Genomic DNA, 14,729 nt, shown 5'->3' on the forward strand with positions numbered 1-14,729 from the left:
TCAGATCAGGATGTCCACATAAGTTGGTTTTTCTCTACTTTGATGGGGATTTTTCCAATTTTTGCTTTTTACTCATAGCTTTTGAAACGATGGTGGTGAGGAATCTTTTTATGAAAAAAATATTTTGAAAATTTATGATAATTTTTTTTACTTCACCCACCTCACCACCCCCATCCGGACCAATTTTGTCAATTTTTTGGGAGCTACAAATGTAAAAACCATGGGAGAAGCCTTTTTGATAAAAAAAAGAAATTGTAATTATTTTCAGACAAAAAAGGTGTGTGATTTAAGGGAGATTTAACTGTTGTTTCTAGCACATCCCACAACCACCTTCCTCGTTTCTTTGTCACTCTCACATGTATTGATGTATTTTCATATTTTTCTACTCTCCCTGTTAATAATCCCCAGGGGTGGAGCCTTTTCTTTATCTTGCAACTTTCTTGGTGATCTCATTAATGCTGGTGCCATGAGAAAAAACACCCAGCATACTCTGTAGAAGGGTTAGCAAAGGTCATCCAGCTGCAGAAACTACATCAAAGCAGACAATGGAGCTCGATGCAGTCCTCCTGCTTGTTAGATCCTGGCAAACTGTCCAACACATGGAAGATAGATGATAAATGATGATGATAAATGATGATGATAAATGACGATGATGATGATGATAAATGATGATGATGATGATGATAAATGATGATGATGATGATGATGATGACGATGACGACGACAGCGATGACAATGATGGTGATGATGATGTTGGTATATATATACACACTTTATTATTGTCTTTTCTTCGCTCCACAATTTCAAGGTAGACTTTTTCTACTGATACACGTTTAACTTGTTCTCTGGGTCTTAAGTTCTTACTTCTCTTCCACCACCCACTGGGAAGCTGTAAAACCAAGCTGATGAAAAGAGTAAAGCTCAGTGAGAAAGGAAATCCTGGGTAAGATATGTTGAATGTATGATGGACAATAAAATCGGAAGAGGAGAATATTGTTGCGTATTAATTTCAGGAATGCTACATGTAATGCAGTTGAGGTCACAAGCACTGTAATTCTTTAGATATAAAGAAATAGAACTCTGACTACAGGTGTGGGAAGCTAAATCCCCAGGCCACTTTGGATATTACCTTTGTTTAATCAAAACAACATAGGATGAGATTGAACAAAGTGTAAAAATTATACTGCTGTTGAAATTTTAACTAAAAAATACTGATTCTGTTTGTTGATTTTGTAGCTCCATTAAACAAACAAAAAAACATATGTAAGAAAGAAAAATTTCTAAATTGGAAGATTAAAAATATACCAAGCAAATTTTGTTGTTGAAACATTAATTTCAATCTTCATCCTGGAGTGAAACTTTGCTCTGGTTTAACACAAAACAAAATATTCCAGCTGTTGACATAATAAAAACATTTTTGTTTGGTAAGAATTATATTTAAGAAGCCAGTAAAGCGTAATCTGAGCTAAAGATAAATCCCTTCCCTGAGCTTACATGACTCACTGGACTGGTTTTTATCTCCAGTTTCTGCAGTGTTAAACAGATAGATGGAAGGTATGTCTTCCTTGAGATAAGAGGTTAATCAATAGCAGGTCAGCTTTCTAGATGGTTTAGTACGAGGTTTCTAGGTTTCTAGTTAGGTAGACTGATTATAAATGTTGAAAAGTAGTAACGACTTACCAGTAAACAGATTCTGCTATGCAGGTTGAATTCTTTGTCAATCCATTTTACTTATTTGTTAACTCTTTGGCCCAACAATTTCCAGTTGTGGTCAATGTTGTCATGGTGACTTGTTCATGTTGCCCCATAATAATATATATGGTCTGTGGAGGTGCATAGCTTAGTAGTTAGGGTATTTGGTTCGTGATCACAAGATCATGATTTTGATTCCCAGTGGCATGTTGTGTCCTTGAACAAGACACTTTATTTCATGTTGCTCCAGTCTACTTAGCTGTCAAAAATGAGTTGTACCTGTATTTCAAAGGGCCATCCTTGTCACATTCTGTGTCATACTGAATCTCCCTGAGAACTATGTTAAGGGTACACGTGTTTGTGGAGTGCTCAGCCACTTGCACATTAATTTCACGAGCAGGCTGTTCTGTTGATCAGATCAACTGGAACCCTCATTGCTGTAACCAATAGTGGCAGTTTATTTGGTCTCAAGTTCTACTCTAGTTGGAGGAGTCTGGTTTGTGAACTTCCAGAATATGAACAGAATTTGAAATTTCCTAAAATACACTATATATGTTTTATTGTGACATCTCATGAACAACTTAAGGGATGTTTTTATTCAATAGGAATTAAGAGTGTTTCTAGCTTGCACAAAAATGTTATAAACTAACAATCCATGAGCTGTTAGTGAAGGACCTCAGTTACTTGACTGGAAGAACTGAATGAAGACAACACAGAGGGGACTCTTTAGTCCAGTTGGTGATACACATTGTGGGGCCAGTGGCCTGATAAAATGCATGCAGTCCATACTGTAACATAGTAGGTGATAGGAAAGGCATCTTGGAAAGAAAAAAATAGATGGTTGTAGCTAGGACACCTTTTGTTTTATTTCATATTATTGCTTTGTGTGTGTGTGGTAAGATGCTTTCTTCCCAACCACATGGTTCTGGGTTCAGTCTCATTACATGGTACCCTGGGCAAGTGTCTTCGATTATAGCCTTGGACTGACTAAAGCCTTTTGAGTGGATTTGGTAGGCAGAAGCTGAAAGATGCCCATCATGTGTATGTATACGTAAGTGTGTTTGTCTTTGTGTCTGTGTTTGTCCACCCCATCATCACCACTTGACAACCAGTATTAATGCGTTTATGTCCTCATAACTCAGCAGTTCAGTAAAAAGACTGATAGAAAAAGTACTAGGCATTAAAAAATAACAAGTCCTGGAGTCAATTTGTACGACTAAAACTTTTCAAGGCAGTGCTCCAGAATGGCTGCAGTCAAATGACTGAAACAAGTAAAGGAGTAAAAGAATGAAAGGAAAAGTATATTTATAGATTCTTGTAGCATTCTGTGTACTGAGACCTATGTATAGTGTGTATATTTGTATGTATCCACGTAAGTGGTTGTACAGTAGTGTATTTATTGAGTATGTATGTTTATGCATCTCTTTAGAAAATGTAAAGACTGGAAAAATTAAGAATTAAGATGGAAAAAATTATGAAATAAAGTTACTTTTCAACTTTCAACCAATCTTATTACTAACATAAATGATACATACATAGAGAAAGACTTTTAAATCTGAAAAATTTTGAAATGATTTTCATATTTTTTCCAGCTCTTTAGGTGGAAGGCTGGTAGAATTGTTAGCTTGCCAGGTAAAATGCTTAGCAGCATTTCATCTGTGTTTATGTTCTGAGTTCAGATGCTGCCAAGGTTGATTTTTCCTTTCATCCTTTTGGGGTTGATAAAATAGGTACCAGTTGAGCTCTGGGGCCAATGTAATTGACTTTCCCCTTCCCCACAAATTGTTGGCCTTGTGCTAAAATTTGAAATCAATATTTCTTCCAGCTCTTTACATGTTGACTTATGATCCCACTAAGTAACTTATCATGATTCTGGGGGTTGATAAAATTGCTGGCCTTGTAACTGAAGTAGAAACCATTATTCTCTCTGTAAAAGTGAAACAAATTGAGCAGAATATCAATGAATAAAAGTGAAAGACACAATAACTGGTCAAAGGCAGAAATAAATAAACTGAAAGTAATTTTCCTGTAATGGGGGAAATTTCAATCTAAATATTATCTGCCTATGCACATACATGTATATATAAATACATATGTATTTACATCTGTATATCTTTACATAGATACACAAATAGATCGGTTCATCTATTCATAAATACATTATATATATATATATATGTGTGTGTATGTATGTATACATATATTATACAGAGTATACATTGCTTAATTTACATAAGTGCCTGTGTCAGACAGAGCATAAGTGTATGCATGAGTATGTGTGTGTGTGTGTGTATATATATATATGTGGACATATATATATGTATATACATATATATATATATATATATATATATATATATATATATATATATATATATATATATATATATATATATATATATATATAATGAAATCTTTTTTTAACTTTTTCTTTAACCCTGCCCCTCCATAAAAACCTAAAATTTTGTCTTTTTTCTTCAGATTTTATTTTTAATCATAGCTTTAAAATATGGACAGTCTAAATCAGCAATTTGTTTCTGTTTATAATTTCAAAATAATTTTCAGGTGTAAATTGTGTGACGGCACTTTTTCACGCAGGATGAGGATAGCTGCGTGAAAAAGTGCCACACCCTAACAGTTGAGGGAACCTGTGGAAGAGGTAGGCCCAGGAAGACCTGGGCTGAGGTGGTGAGGCAAGACCTTCGTACATTGGGCCTCACCGAGGCGATGACTACTGACCGAGACCTTTGGAAATGTGCTGTGCGTGAGAAGACCCGGCAAGCCAAGTAAGATCGTTGCCAGTGCCCCTGGACTGGTTCTTGTGCGGGTGGCACATGAGATGCACCATTTTGAGTGTGGCCGTTGCCAGTACCGCCTGACTGGCTCCTGTAGGATTTTCGAGCGAGATCGTTGCCAGTGCCCCTGGACTGACTTGTGCGGGTGGCACATAAAAGACACCATTTCGAGCGTGGCCGTTTTCGTGCGGGTGACACGTAAAAGCACCCACTACACTCTCTGAGTGGTTGGCGTTAGGAAGGGCATCCAGCTGTAGAAACTCTGCCAAATTAGACTGGAGCCTGGTGTTGCCATCCGGTTTCACCAGTCCTCAGTCAAATCGTCCAACCCATGCTAGCATGGAAAGCGGACGTTAAACGATGATGATGATGATGATGATGATTTAAGGAAGATTTAGCTGTTGTTTCTAGCAGATCCTACGACCATCTGCTACCTTACTCGTTTCTATGTCACTCTGACATATATTGATATTTTTCGGTGAGCTGGCAGAAATGTTAGCACACCAGGCATAATGTTTAGCAGTATTTCATCTGTCTTTATGTTCTGAGTTCAAATTCCACTGAGGTCAACTTTGCCTTTCATCCTTTCAAGGTCAATAAATGAAGTACCAGTTATGTACTGGAGTCAATCTAATCGACTGGCCCCCTCCCCCAAAATTTCGGGCTTTGTGCCTAGAGTAGAAAAGAATATTCCCCCCCCCCCCCCATAAACATATTTTCTGGAATGATGATGTTACTGGTATGTAAACAACAACAAAAACATTTATAATTTAAATTTCTAATCCCCCACTCCACATATCAAGTGAGGCTATGTGTGTGCATGTGTGTATAACAAAAAACATATTTACTAACAGAAAAGTATGTTATGAAAATGAATTACCATTTACCTACCTCTTTTAAATCACTGTGTTGCCTTAATACAATTCTTTATACAAATGCATACACACACACACACTGACAAACATGCACACACTTAGCATGAGCAATATATGAGGTGATATCAAAACGTCCCCAGATAAGTTCTGTAGCATGCCAACAGATGGCAGCACACAGTTACATGTCCAGTGAGAGCTAGCAGTGACCTTCATGAAGCAGTGTGCTGAGTGATATCTCTGTATTTTGCAAGTTGTGAAATTTGTGTTTTTTTGATCATGTGTATGCTGTAGTCCATGATTTTTGTCCATGAACAAAAAGCCAACATGAAATTTTGTGCCAAACTTGGGAAGTCTGCTACAGAGACATTGAGCATGCTTTGGCAAACTTACGGTGACAAGGCAATGGGTCATACGCAATGTTTCAAGTGGTGTGGGCACTTCATAAGCAGAAGAATGTCCCTGGAAGACGATGAGCAATCTGGAAAATCTGCCATAAGTGTCTGAAAATGTAGTATTGTGCATTGAGAATTCATTCCCTGGGGCCAGACCATCAATCGAGAATTCTACTGTAATGTTCTGAAGCATTTGAGGGAGGACATTTGGCGAATGCTACCAGATGTGTGAAGTGCAAAGAATTGGATCCTTCACGATGACAATGCACCCTTTCATTGAGCTCTCCTCGCTCATGAGTTTCCAGCCAAAAACAACAGTGTCACTTCCACACCTGCCCTATTCACCAGATTTAGCACCTGTCAACTTTCCTGTCTTACCCAAGATGAAAAAGCAGCTCTAAGGTCACCCTTTTAACACTGTTCTCAAGATCCAGTGTGAATCATAGAAGGTCCTTGACTTGCTTACAGAAAATGACTTTCAGTTTGGATTCCAAAAATAGCAAGAATGCTGGGACTGATATATTATTGCCCAAGGTGGCTATTTTGGAGGAGATAAAATTAAAACTTAGGTAAATAAGTTATTTTTTATTAAACATAACTAGTTTGGGAACCTTTTGGTACCACCTTGTACTTTTATAGAGAATGTGGTAGTGAGAGAATGAAAGTTTACTACGAGAAAAGTGAAAAATGAAAGAGACCGAGGGAGATCTTTTCTGTTGCTGTCACAAATTTTGAAATTTTAAGATTAAGTGAAAATTTTCAAATTTTGTATATTGATGTACTTTTTTATGCTGAATTTGAGTTTGGGATTCATTATTCCAGAAAAAGTTTAGAAAAATGTTACAGAGGTTTAAAATTTGATAATTTTTATTCAATCAGTAACAAGATTTGTGCGTAATAGTCGTGATGAAATCAAAGTAAACATTCGAAGAGATTTTAAACAAAATGAATGCAATGTGTGAGAGTTAATACATATACAGAGAGAGTGAGTGTCAAAGAGTATGATAAATATATAGAGAGAGATACATTGGTAGCGAAAAATAGAGAGTGAGAGAGTTGTTGATCTAAACATTAAGCTATTTCTCATAGTAAATTATAATTTTTATTATTATTTATGGAAGACCTTTTCTTTGAGATACAGATTTCAAAAATCAAATTTGTTTTTCTCAAGGGTGTGCCATTTCAGAGATTTTCTGGGTTAAACACACATAACCACATACACTCACATTTATATATGTGTGTGTGAGAGTATGTGTGTGTGTGTGTGTATGTATATATATATATATATATATATATAATATATATTAGGTTGGTGCATAATCATTGAGGCTTTTTTTTTCAATAAATTTTATTCAACAAAAACAATAACAACTTTTAACAAAAAACGCTTTAAATAATTATTCCAGAGCATATTCACCATCTACTTCAATTACTGCTTCCCATTTGCTTGGCAGCCGGTCGGAATAACCATTTAAAGATGTTTTTGTTAAATGTTGTTAAATGTTTTATTGAATAAAATTTATTGAAAAAAAGCCACAATAATTATGTACCAACCTAATATAAACATACATGCATGTATTATTTTTTATTGTTGATCAACTTACTGAAAAACAATAAAATATTTACTGATGGCGGGTGGAGTTTGTACATGTTTAGGCGTGTCAAACTTAAGTGAAACTGAAAATTTGGACAGGGGGAAACACAAATTTTGCTTTTGGGAAAAAAGAAATGATACATACCCATTTTATATATTTATCATACCATTGTTTAGTCTAAAAATAGAAAACACGCATACTGAAAAACAGACTTCAAATTTTAGTTGTTATACAGATATGATGGTATCTTTCAGTTTCCATCAACCAAATTCATTCATTATAGCCTGGGGGGGCGATCTTATGGTACGAGTCCTAAATATCGGCATTTTCCGTAAGTGTTGGAGAGAAACAGAGAAACGACGTCATAAAAGTGAAAGACATACAGAGAGCGCGATTTATTTTGAAGGGGTTAGGGTTTAGGTTTTAGGGTTTGGGTTAGGGAATTCTGTTCCTAACCGTAACCGTAACCCTAACCCTAACCCTGACACTAAAACCCTAACCCTAACACCGTAGTGAAGATCGTGCAGGTGTTACGGAAAAGGCCAATCTTTGGTAAAGATCGCCGAAGACACTTTTTACGGAAAAGGCCAATATTTAGGACTCGTATCGTAAGATCGCTGCCTGGGGCTATAATAGGAGGCACTTGCCCAAAGTACCACATAGTGAGAATGAACCTAAACTACACACAAGGGGTGCTGAAAAGTTCCTGGCTTTAGGTAAAAGAAAATATAGGAGGATCAGTTAATTATGATTTTATCAACATATTCCCCTCTCAGATTCAAATTTATTGCAGTGGTCCTTTAACTTTTCTAAGCCTTGTAAAAGAATTCAAAAGGTTGAGCTTCTGTCTAGGCTTTTCTCGATGCCCTTAAAACCAGAAACTTTTCAACAACCCCCCCCCCCCTTCATAGCTGGGAAGTGAACTTCTCACTCACACAACCACTCCAGCACCTTCATAGTAGAAAGCATTTTCCCAGGGTGCTGCATTGTGGAACTGAACCTCAAACCATGTACTTAGGAAGCAAATTGCTCAACCATACATCATGCCAGCACCTATATTATATCACTGGTGAATACAATATGAAAGAAATAGCAGTTATGATGCCCATCATATCTGCTATTTCTTTGGTTTGTTTTTTTTCAGTTTGGTCTGGCAGAAAGGGTTGTTCCAAGACTTTTGTATGCCTTCTTCCTTCTCCTCCTCCTCAACATCACCATTACAACCACTACCATCATCATCGTGATTGTCATCGTCATCATCATTCTCTTTTTAACATCCATTTTTCCATGCTTGCATCAATCAGACAGATTATTAAGGTAAATTTTCTATGGCTGGATGCCCTTTCTATCACCAACTGTCACCTGTTTCCAAACAAAGTAACATTTTCCCATGGCAAGATATGTTCTCAGAGAACACTGAAAATGGATGACACTGCTTTTATGACAGTGTCACTCATCATCCTCTTGGTTTCATCGTTTGATTGATATTCTAATTGTTATCATTCTCTCTTCATTATGAGCATAAAATCTGAAATATGTTTAACCCTCTAACATTTAAACTGGTCATATCTGACCAAAATATTCCACCTGTATCATATCCAAACTGACCACATCCAGCTTCTCACATCTACGCGACAATGTTATTCTAAAAATAAACAATCATATCATCAAAATCTTGAAGCTATGAGATAACACATGATTAATTCAAAACAATGTGAATAAAGAAGCATTACAGTTGACAGAGTAATCTGAAGGATAAATGATTAAAATAATGTAAGGAAGTCATTGAAATAGAATTGTCAGTTAGATCAAGCAGATTATTGTTGTTCAGCCCTAAGCCTGCATGACTAAGCAAACTGATGACCAAAAACATTCCATTCATGACCACCACATACCTTAAGATATTGTGTATCTTGAGCTATATTAGCCAATGTATGCTGGTGCTGGTGCCACATAAAAAGTACCCAGTGCACTCTGTAAAGTGGTTGGCATCAGGAAAGGCATTCAGCCATAAAAATCATACCAAAACAGACAGTAGGCCTTGGTACAGTCCTCTGACTTGCCAGCTCCTGTCAAACTATTCAACATATACCACCATGGATGATGGACATTAAGTGACAACAATGATGATGTATCCCTTTTCTCTGTGTCTTAGGCTCACCTGTGTCTGGTTTAAGACCAACACTTGGTTCTTTGTACTTTTAGTGATGTCCATTTGTTTGCAAGTGTTTAGACCAGGCTAGCTGTCTGATAATAACCCATGAGTCATGGTTTCTTTCTTCCATTTAAATGGTCTTGGAACTCCTGCAAAAATGCTTCATGGGCACAATGCCATTCTTCCTCTATCAAAGCCATGACTTAAAAAGAAATAAATATAAAACAGCATGGTCTGATTTGAGGGGAATTTGCGTGCTGCTTCTTGCAGGTTGAGTGACAAAATAGTGGCTCCCTCAATTGAGTACACTGTGCAGCTATAAAGAGGCTTTCTTTCTGTGGGTTAATAAACATTTGTTGATGAGACAAGTAACCATTTTAGACATGTAACCATTTGTGTATTTATAAATGTGGTTCTAACAATCAGAATTATTCGCTAGAGAACTCATCTGGAGTAATCAGGCAAGGTCATATGTGCTTATCAAGATATGAACTCACTAAAGGAAAATCCAGCTTCTGACTACAAAATTAATACCAATGATGGTTTCTTAGATAAGAAGAAAATCTCACATTTATTTTTTCTTTGACTAAAAGAACATCTGCTGGTTCTTCAACATCATTTTAGTTAATGTATCATATTTTACCATATTTGCATGGAGCTAATATATCATCTTTCCCCCATTGTCCAGTTAATTCCTATATGACAGTAGATTCTGGTGGTAGCCACAGTGAGAATGAGTAAAGTAGACTCAGATGGAGCACAACAGTTGTTGCTTCTCAGCACTTATTGCTGGAAGTGTGCATCCTAAAATGGTGATTGGGGTCAGTGAAGCTATTTCTGTATATGTGTTCCTTACACTTGTTTGGGTTGGGTGGGAAAGAGAGACAATGCTTTTAGGTTGTTGTAGTTGTGTTTTACACTGTTGTTTGTGTGTCTGGCTGTTTGAAAAGGAGTTTTCATGTAGTGACAGGGACTACTGACACTGAAAGTTGCTGAGACAAGAATCTGTGCCTTTCTAAAATATTTGATGATGTATATAGGAAGTGATGGTCTTGTATAAAGTTTTCACATGAATTTTTGTTGGGCTTTTTAATTTTTCTCAGATTCCAGAGCCTGAGAATTTGGCATTATTGTTACAAATAATTGTTGTTATGGTCAAAAGCACTCAAGCCATACCCATCTGGTTATTTTTAGGATGCCTAGGAATGCATAATCTAATGTAACTTTTCTCTGCTTTTGTAAAATGGCAGAATGTGATTTGAGGGAGATTTAGCTGCTATATCTAGCAGGTTGAGCAACCATACAGAGACTCACTCATTGTAAGAGTATTTGTAAATGTTAGTAAGTACAGTGATTTCTTCAGCCTTTGTCTTTTAGGTTTACGTTTTTAATTTTATCTGGCCCTGATAATCTTTAGATTTTTTGCCTTTCATGTGTCTGATGAAGTCAAGAAGTGGAGAAAATCATGGTTTTGGTGGAAAGTATATTTATTTTTGTTTTAGTGTTTCTTTTTTAATGGTTGATTTTCAAGAAATGTTGATAAGGTTTTTTAGTTTTGCAGAATGGGTATAGTATTTGACATTGCAATTGTATCATGGTGTAATTGTTACTGCTGATGTTGCTAATTACTCTGTGTAGTGTTTTAGTGTTAATTTTGTGGTTTATGTTGGATACAGATTGTTGGTTAGTTTCTGAATAGTTCTTTTCTTTTTTATTTTCATGTTTAGTTTTATTTCAGTTGTATGTGGTTTTGGTGTATCTGTTACAAGCTTATTTTGCCTGAGAGTAAATTCATTGTAATATGTTTGAAGTTTTATTTCATCTGTGTGTAGTTTCCTAATATATTATGCTTGAAGTTTATTTCATTTTTGTGTCGCTTCAGTATACTGTGTTTGAGGTTGGGTCAGGTTTCTATGATATTGGCTGTATCTTCCGTATAACTGGAGTTAGATTTTTTGTTACATTGCTTGTGAGATATGCCTTTTGGATATATCTAAAATTATTTTCTTGCATGTGTATTTCTTCCCTAACTTTCTTCAAATCATCACAACACAATCACACATCAATGATGAAAACAAAAAACATTTTTACAAACTTCAAAAAAATCACAAAGAATTAACAATATATTCACAAAAGGTGATTGATTATGTTATTAATTCTCAGGATTGCTGCTATTCTTGATGGAAGTTACCTCATCATTTTTAAGCATAATGTTTTGGCACAGAATATGATGTCTGGGCTCTTACAGTTGGTTTGTATGTGTGTATGTTTGTGCGAATTGTTTAAAATATAAAGGGAGTTTAGTTTTAACATGTTATGTTACCTCTTTTATTATCTGTATTGTTTGAAAACCAGGAGATTTTGCAGGCATTGAAATCTCCCTTTATAATGATGCTTGTGAAAATGCTAAAAAGTGTTGTAGCTGGGATGGGTAAGGTGATGGAAGAATAGTGATGATGATGATGAGGATGTGTGTATGTGTGTGTGAGTGTGCATGCGTGTGTAACAAAATGTCATCCTCCAGCAAACTAATGGATTCTATCACACCATTCAAGCCATGCTAGCACGGAAAACAAAAGTAAAATTATGATGATGATGATGATATATATATATATATATACACACATTCTTTTATTCTTTTGACTGTTTCAGTCATTTGACTGCGGCCATGATGGAGCACCACCTTGAAGGGTTTTAGTTGAACAAATCGACCCCAGGACTTATTCTTTGTAAGCTCAATGCTTATTCTATCTAACTTTTTGTCAAACCACTAAGTTATGGGGACTTAAACACACCAGCATTGGTTGTCAAGTGATGGTAGGTGGACAAACACAGACACACACACATACACATATATATATGTATTTGACGGATTTCTTTCAGTTTCTGTCTACCAAATCCACTCACAAGATTTTGGTTGGCCTGGAGTTGTAGTAGAAAGTACTTGCTTAAGGTGGCATGCAGTTGGACTGAACCTGAAACCATGTGGTTGGAAAGCTATCTTCTTACCACCTCACAGCCATGCCTGTGCCTGTATATATATATATATATATATATATATATAGGCGACAAGCTGGCAGTGGCACACCGGGCAAAATGCTTAGTGGTATTTTGTCTGCTACTATGTTCTGAGTTCAAAATTCTGGCGAGGTCAATTTAGCCTTTTGTCCTTTCAGGGTCAGTTAAATAGGTATCAGTTATACACTGAAATCGATGTAATCGACTTAATCCCTTTGTCTGTCCCCTCTATGTTTAGCCTCCTGTGGGCAATAAAGAAATATATATATATATATATATATACACACATATATATAAAGAATATAAGGGGTTTAGTTCACTTGTGATCTAAATGAAGCTGGTTGACTATTAGGTTCCAAGATCACAGCTAAGGCTGGCTCTAAGAATCCATTTTAGGGTTCCATTATAACATGTATATATTAGAGGAAGAATTAAAACCAAGGCAGAACGAGTATCTCAGGTCATTTACCTTACCCTAATTAAATTATTCTAAGTGACCTGGGATACTTGTTCTGCCTTGGTTTTTATTTTACCTCTAAAATAATCTATCTATCTCTCTCTCTATATATATATATGTGTGTGTGTGTGTATGTATGTATGTGTGTATGTATACATATATTCTCACCGGCCTGAGGAGAGGCTCTGTCAGGGGGCTTCAAACCTTGAAGTAGCTCTTAATCCAAATCAAACTGTTTTGAATAATACATGTAACTCCCAATAAATGTGTTGAGTGCCCTTTCTTTCATTTGTCCACTTATATATATATATAATTCAAATTTATAGAAAAACAAAGACGAAGATAGGTGTAGGAACAACAAGCAAGTGCATTAGTTTGATGCTCGGGAAGAATGGTAAAGTCTTTTACATTTTGAGCCTATGCTCTTTGAGAGAAAGGTATAAGAGGAAATAGAGAGAGAATGAAAAAAATTTGTTGAGTTCAGTGGTCATTATAATAATGTACTTAGTGTTGCTGGTGTTTTATTTTGAAGTCCTGCATTTTTATTGTAATCTCATTTCCTATAGGCTTACAAATGTCATTTGTGACATCTACATTCTGAATGCGAGTTCTAATTTATATATAATAAAACTAACCACCACATTGTAAAAAGTAGTTTGTCTAGTCTTGATCAGGAATGCTGTGTGTTTGGTGTTCTGATAACAAGAATGTTTCCTGGATCATCAACTACATGACTGTCAAGGAGGGGTGGGCAAAATGATAAAATCGTTTAATTCCATGGTGCTTTTGATGCCTTTAGTATGGCACTGTGGAATCGAGAAATTTTTGTCATCTTTACAGTTTATTTTTTATGTGCAAAGTGTTTATTTTTAAATGTATTCTAATCAAACATAAAGCATTATCATTATTATTATTATTATCATCATCATCATTATCATTGTTGTTGTTATTACCAGTTTCACTGACAATTTCCGCTACCATTGTATATTTCCTGGATTATTTTCAAGCATTGTTGTTGTTTGTGGGAATATTTTGTAAGAGACCATTTTGGGTGTATTTATTGTATTTTATCTCCATTTTGTACAGATTCATAACCAGTCATTCTTTGGCAATGTTTATACATGTGATAAATATTTCTGTGTCAAATACACATTGTTATACCAGTCTTCTAGCTATGAGTATCCTGTCTTCTTTTCTGGTAGTATTAATTTTCCCCCTGTGTATATATAAGCACAGACATGACTATGTGGTTAAGAAGTGTAATTCCCAACCTAACCATATTGTCTTAGGTTCAGTCCCATTGTATGCCATCTTGGGCAAAATTATATATAATATATCTATATTATATACATATATATATATATATATGTATAATATATATATATGTGTATAATATATATATATATATATATATGTATAATATATATAATATATATATATATATACACATATATATATATATGATATATATACATATATATATATAATATATACACATATATATATAATATATATGTAATATATATATATATATATACATATATATATATGTATAATATATATATATATAAATATATATATGTATAATATATATATATAAATATATATATGTATAATATATATATAATATATAAATATATATGTATAATATATATATATATAGGTGTATGTATATGCATGTTGGTGTCTCCTCTGCCTTGACATTGCATAAAGTTGTAAACATTTCAATATTCTGCAAAAAACATGTCTG

The 14,729-nt window shown here is 35.1% G+C and overlaps 1 long non-coding RNA gene across 1 annotated transcript; it reads right to left on the reverse strand.

Moving 5' to 3' along the window:
- Positions 1-2,980: 2,980 nt before the first annotated feature.
- Positions 2,981-14,244, reverse strand: LOC149135287 (uncharacterized). The gene is made up of 2 exons (XR_016242338.1): positions 7,494-14,244; positions 2,981-3,619 (listed from the first exon to the last, which is right to left on the reverse strand). It is a non-coding gene; the product is annotated as an uncharacterized LOC149135287 (long non-coding RNA).
- Positions 14,245-14,729: the final 485 nt, after the last annotated feature.

The sequence above is a fragment of the Octopus bimaculoides genome, chromosome 6 (genome assembly GCF_046866305.1).
Source record: "Octopus bimaculoides isolate indiv1 chromosome 6, ASM4686630v1, whole genome shotgun sequence".
In the NCBI taxonomy this organism is placed as follows: Eukaryota; Metazoa; Mollusca; class Cephalopoda; order Octopoda; family Octopodidae; genus Octopus; species Octopus bimaculoides.